This window comes from Phasianus colchicus, chromosome 6 (genome assembly GCF_987193195.1).
Source record: "Phasianus colchicus chromosome 6, bPhaCol1.hap1.1, whole genome shotgun sequence".
Taxonomy (NCBI): domain Eukaryota; kingdom Metazoa; phylum Chordata; class Aves; order Galliformes; family Phasianidae; genus Phasianus; species Phasianus colchicus.
In genome coordinates, this window is record NC_143441.1 from 13,087,896 (window position 1) to 13,095,048 (window position 7,153).

A 7,153-nucleotide genomic window follows, 5' to 3' on the forward strand; every position below is an offset into this window, starting at 1 on the left:
GGAAGCCGTGACGGGTGAAGATGGTGGTACAAAAGTACAATGTCAAAACATTTACTAACATCACAGGGTCTCACAGACCACCATTAGGATCTGCTTTTGATCCAAATTAGCATAATGATAAAACTTCTGTAGATTATGCAGAATCAAATCCTTAATTTAATAAAAAGACAAGATCTTTGGCATCCCACCTTGGATAAAGCCAGTTCATCTGAAGAACTTGTTCACCAAAGAGGATCTTAGCCAGAGGTGTGGATGACAGCTAGCTGTCATGCGGCGCAGATGTGGTCACACCAAAGGCATAACTCTGTTCCAGCTACAGGTTAGAAAAAATCAAAGTCTGTCCCTCCACCGAAGGTTCTTTTATAGAGACTGCCATTGAGTGCTCACAGATGGTGTTTGTTGTAATAGTGGAGTTTCTGCCACCTCAGATGAACCAACTCTGCCATTCACAGAAGCTATTTCTTCTATCGCTGAGCTGCAGGTTTTCCCACCCACAGACAGGCTCTGAACTCCCTGAGCACTCCATGCCCAGATCATGCAGCTGTGAGCTGGGAAATAGCTGAATTAGGACCTCAGATGATCCAGGAAAGCAAAAGGCTGCCTCCAGGAGTAGCAGGGTCATTTGTTCAACTATTCCACTTGTCTCAAGACTCAGCAAGAGCTGTAGCCCAACCTCTGCCTCTCACAGCACAGATTCTCACCGTTCTGTTGGGACTGGGAAGCAGCAGCCCCAAAACCAACCCTCTACTGAAGTCCTGTGAGAAACACCAGTGGAAGAAACAGAGCACTTTTCCCTTGGAAGTGTTTTCAGCCAGAGGAGAAAGACATAAATGCCACATTCATGGTGTCATATACTGTTGCATTTTGAACATTAAGATTACAGAAATATGTATTTACTTTTTAGTATCATTTCATTCTTTATATTTGCCATCTCTGGGAAATAGCCGTTGGCATTGATCTGTGCTCACTGCTGAAGATAATGAACAAAGAAGGATTTCCTAATCAGGCAAAATTTGTGTTTACCAGTAACTTACACAGTAAAAAAATACTGTCTGAGATCTAGACATGTTTGACAAGGCTGGGTTAGTCACTAAGATATCTGTTATAAAGGGTAGTGCTGTGGTTTGAGTGTGAATGCAGAAGCTGAGTATTGTTTGGAAGGACAGTAAGTATTTGTGTGTTGTAATAACCTAGCAAGCAAACAGAAAAAGCGGGAAAAGTAGAGCCACAGAGAAACATCTGTAGGACACCGAGAGAAAGTCAAAATAACAAACTGTAAGGAAACAATCTTGCTCTCATTGTTTGATATCTCATCTTTTCAGAAAAGTAGGACTTCATGTACATTCCTTGTAAATAGAAAACAGTGTATCCCTGACATAACTTGGTTATCTGTCACTGAGTTTCCTAATTTCAAAAATATTTGCAAGTATGAATCTGGCCAGTAACAGAGGCTACCATGTGGGGAATAGGAGTATTTTTAAACCATCTTTAAGCATTTACTTGTCTTGATAGCCTTACGAAAGTTATATTTCTACTAGAACTTCAAGGAGGCAAGTATTGTCCATTCTACTAGTAGTTACTTCTATTTACTACCAGTTGGAATTAGTATAAATAAGAAATATTTATTTTTACCTTATTGAATCCTGATGTTTAGTTCTTAAAAAAAGGACTTAAAAAAAGAGAGAGAGAGAGGGAGAGGACAAAGCAGAATAAAGAAGAATTTCCCTCAAAAGAAGAAAGAACTATGAAAAAAATTGTAACCAAATATTTACTGGCTTTAAATACGGCTTTCAGTGCTTTCTTGACACACATAAAGCACAAGATTTTACTAGTTAAGGTAATTATTTTTTAGTCACGAATATACATAAATAACTGGAACTTGGCTGGAGAAATACCAGTTTTTATGAATCTGGTTGAAAACATTAGGCATTTATTATTTGCTTTCAAGAGCAGAAAAGTATCAAAAATAACGATTTCAACAACAAAAAAGTTGTATGAAGTTATTTCTCAAGAGTAATGACTGGAAATTCTCAGGTTCGGAGATTACCACATGAAGTACAATACCCACAAGATAGTTCCTCCCTTTACCAAAGTTAGATGTTTGGAGATTGTTGACCAATCACGTATTACAACATAAGGCTTACATTTACAATAAAAAATGTACCTTTATGTAAAGAGAAAACTCCAAAACATTGCACAAGTTTTTATTTACAACCAAGAGGGTTAGGATGAGATCAGGATTACAACAGAGATGTTGCACTGTTTTCATAAGTAACAATTTAACCAGGAAGGGAATCATGATAGGGATTTTAGGGGGCTGAAACCTTCCACATATTATCAACTGGAGTGGGATGGACTCCAGGACACATGATGGGATGATGAGAAGTACCAGTGGACAGGACTCCTATCCATGCCAGTCCACTCTGCCACCTCAGCTGGTCTTGATGACATTAAAACAATGGAAACATAGGGCTAATTGGTCCTCAGAAAACCATGTTCTTAATCTCCCTGCCTCCAGACAGTTACACTACACGTTCGAAATTTCTATTTACAGAGGATACAATATATAAGTAGCCTGTTCTTAAAACCCCATTGTCAGACTGTATTTCCAGCACCTCTTCCCTTGAAGAGCATTTGTTGTAATGTTTAACCTAAAATAACTTGGGTGTGATTCCAATTGAACAGGTTATTTCCATGTTGGCATAAATTTTTACTTATTTGTGGACTGTCATCATTTCTCCTACTCATTCAGTTTTTCCTGTAGGCCCCTTTACATTCCATCTGTTCTCCTCTAGACATTCTTCAGGTGGTCCACATCCTTCCTGACATGCAACATCCAAAACTGGCTTTACAACTGCTTAACAAAGCAGAATTACTTGCCAAGTCTTGCAAACTGTAATACATACAATACATCCCAGCAGGACACTTAAACTTTTTTTTGCAACAACAAGCCATTGTTGACTCATACACAGCTTGTGACCACTCAAAGCCAGAGTTTCTATTGTACTGAACTGCTACCTAACCAGTTTCCCCTACCAGCTGATTATTCCTGTCTAGGTCTACAGCTGTTTCACTTGAATAGCTTCCCATTTTTTTTTTCATATTTCTAATTGAAACTCATTTTGTATTCTGTCTCTGTCCTCCAACATACTTAATCCTTTCCTGCCTGATACATTTGTGACTCCAATAAGCATTTTCACTTTTATAAACATCCATTGGGTCATTAATGACTAGCACCAGGTGCTGAATCTGTGCAATCCCATTTGATGTACTCATTGCCAATTTGGTAGAACACCATCCTGTTAACTCTAGTTTTGCAACAAGCTTTGCGGGTACCTAATTGTAGATCAATGTAGAACACATTCTATTAATTTGCTTAAGTGAATCAAATTAAAATGTACATGAAAATCAAGATATAGCACATTTGTAGCTCTTCTCTATCCACTGAGTCGGTCATTCTGTTATAAAGACAATTAGATGTTTGAGACATAACTTCTTGCTGACAGTTATTCTCTTATTTTTCAGCAATGCACAAGCATATTTATTTCACTGTTTTTCTAAGAATTGAAATTTATTGTATTGATCTATTATTTCATATTTCTTCTTTTCATTCCACCCTTCCCTTCACCGTGCCTGTCGCTCTATAGCCCCCCTCTTTCTTACCCCAAAACCATACATTCTCAAAGATATTGATTATTGACACTGAGATTGTCAGCAAAATCTTTAAATACTCTAGCATGAAATTAAAGAGGGATGTGAAGTCAATTTGAAATTACCTGAGTTGAGTAAGTGCTCTTTCCTTTTCTTAAAATCCTAACTGAATCCTAACTTCTCTTGTTTTTGCATCAGGTTCCTAATTTCACTGAGGTCTAGGAGGTAATGCCCTTCTGGCACCTGTAGTTTTCTGGCTTTATGTTGAGGAACCACATCTACCTCACATAGTTAGTATATTTCTAGACTGATTCTTTTTTATTAGCCTCCTAGTTGCATTTCATTTTATGTTTTTTGTTTGTTTGTTTCTACATCAGTTATACTTTTATTCTCAGCTTTTTTTGTTCCCTACACATTTCTTTCTTAGGTTTGAGCAATTTAGCCAAACTGGTTTCTTAACTACACTTTCTGCCTTTCCCTGATGATAAATACCAGGGGTTACCTTTAATATCATTTCTGTAAAGAACTGGCAGTTCCTGTGAATTCACTCTTCCTTTTACCTGTTATACAAGCTTTTTAGGGGACTCCTAACATCCAGTTCTACACGTTTATTTTTAGTCTTCATTTTGGTCCTACAGATCACTAAATATGCTGTTTCATGGACAGTCTCATTTAACCTTTTCAGCTAGCTGCTAGTACTGGTTTTAATCAGGCTCCTTGCTAGGTATGGACATTTCCAGAAGCCCTGAAGGGTTCCAGCTTGTGCAGTTATGTAGGTATTCATATTCACAGACGAGGAAGACAAAACAAGGTTAAGGCACAGGGAGACTGCCTAGATTACATGCCCTGTCTCGTGCAACTGAAAGTCTCAATGTGTGCTCTGAGAATTAGCACATATGACCCAGGAAGACAAAATCATAGAACCTTAGCAGCAGCACCTTTCCACCCACCTGAAAACAGAAGACTTTCTGTCTTCCCAGCCACTCCTCTATCCAGGAGGGAATTTCAGGGTAATCACATGTGAGTCATACACACTGGAACAGACAAGTACAAGGTGGAAGTTTTGGCTAGTAACACTTGCTTGTCATGCGCTCAGTTCTTGCTGGTAGTGATATATAACAATAAAGACATATCACCCATCCCTGCAGTACATTTTCTTCTTGGAGCACTTTTTTTGGCCTTCCCAGAGGTGACTCTTGCTCGCAGTTATACAACTTCCTACCACAACTGCTGTGGGTGTGTTTCTAAATTGTGCAGGAGAGGCTCTGAAAGTAAACATATCTCCTGGGCTACCTGGAATGCAAGGTCCAAACTTTCAGCTGGAAGTCATGCCTGACCTAAAACATGGAGAACATGTGGAATAGACAGCTGAAGAGGAAGAACCTGTGATTGCAAGGGCTTGCAGCGGCTTTATGAAAGTAAATTACATGTTTCTTGAAGCACCACAAGGATACATCTGGTGTGAATGCTGCCATGTTCGTTGTTGCTTGCAAATCAGAACAGACACAGTATATGATGCTCCTTTTATCGAGCTGCTGTTTTTATCTCTTTCATATAAAAAACACTCATAAGCAAACTTTTTCCCTTCAGTGTATACACATTTGACGTGGTCAGCCTTCCTTATAGTTTTTGATCAGACAGATTTTAGCAAGCTATCTGTGTTGTCTGGAAAAGAAAGATACTTAAGTGGGTCATCATGCAAAAATGTGGATGATAAACACTTGTGCTCTATTTTCATGTTTCATTGTCATTCTCAGCTTTAGCTGAGAAGCAGCTACTTATGTTGGATCAAAAGCAGGACTACAAGCGTAGAACTTACAAAAGAGAGTTCCAAGTATTTGAAATATATTGACATGGAAAATAGTACAGCTCCAAATTTTAAATAAAGAATAATGATAGTTACTGTGACCTGATGTCTAATAGAGATGGTCTCAAAAAAACCTGAGGTCAAGAGGAAGCAAGATGACTTTGACACTAAGACTTCTGTAATGTCATCTGGAGTCTTTCTTTAGCATAGACATTGATTTTTCATCTCAGTACAGGGCAAGGAGGATCTGGGAGGCCAGATGGATTGCTTTTCTTGTCTTAGCTAAGAGAACTTGTGTTTTCCTTTGATGTTAGCAGGAAAAGATGTTTGCTATAAAAAGGAAAAAAAAAAAAAACAAAAGGAAGCTGTAGGGATAGCAAGGGAAGCAGACATTTGTGTTGTTTATACATATATATAAAATTATTTTATCACTATGAAAGAGGGAAATTTTTCAATTTAACCTGACCTATGTTAGATGATGGGATTAGATTTTGGGGGAAATTCTTCACTCAGAGGACAGTGAGGCCCTGGCACAGCTGCCCAGAGAAGCCATGGTGCCCCATCCCTGGAGGCACTCAAGGCCAGGTTGGATGGGGCCCTGGGCAGCTGAGCTGGTGGGTGGCAGCCCTGCCCATGGCAGGGGGTTGGGGCTGGATGGGCTTTCAGGTCCCTTCCAACCCAAACCATTCTGTGATCCTATGGTTTTATGATTCTATGATTCTAGGAAACGTTTGCTTGTAACACATGCATGTTCCATGCTTAAATCTGACTGATGAGATTTCAATGTATTATTTCCTTGAAATGAAGATGAAGAAATTGTAGCATTCAGGGCTGTAGTTTCAAGCCGTTTACAAATTCCAGAGAGCATAACTGCAAATGTTTGCCAGTGAACACATATTTCTGCATCCAGAGGTATTCGTATTTTCAGTAAATAGAACATTTCAGAGAAACAATAGCAGTAATAAACAAAAACTCTCCAGAGAAATGTTTGATTACCAAAGCACTGTGACACAGCTAAACAAACTTTAGCTGAGATTATGAAACCCTAACAATCACCGCTGTTAAAATTGCAGAGTGGTTTTAGCCGGGAATAATCTCAGCTATTACCGAATTGCCATTGCAACTTTGATCGAAGGATTCCAGACACCAAACAGCGCAGTACTCAACCTTCCACCCGTCCTTCTGACCTGTCTGAGGTCCGCTGCAAAGTTCGGTAAGCCCACTTCACAGCGCCCCGCAGCTCCGCTCGTGGCTCGGCGGCCGCACGGCGCGCAGCGCTGGACAGCAGCGCACGGCCCTTCCTCCCCGCACCCTCCTGCCCGGAGGCGTGGCCGCGTCTCGTCTTTCAAAACACTCGAAAATGAGAATCGCGAGCTGCATTCTGTGCGTTTTCTTCTTGGTTGGTTGGGAGACGTCCCGAGCTCCTAATTTGCTTCTTATACGTGCAAACGAGCACAAATGACCGACTCGAAAATCCAGCGCTGATCTCCGTGGGCTGAGAGTTTGTGGTCCGAAATGCTTCTGAGGACGGACAGACCCCCTCCCCTGCCCACCCCACCGCTCTCTGCCCCAGCGGGCACGCAAGCCCCGGCGGCGCGGCCCCGGCTCCCCGCGGCCCTGGAGGCGCGGCCCCGAGCGCCGCTCTAGCCGCCGGCGCCGCCCCGCTCTATGGTGTGGGCGGCGGCGATGACGCAA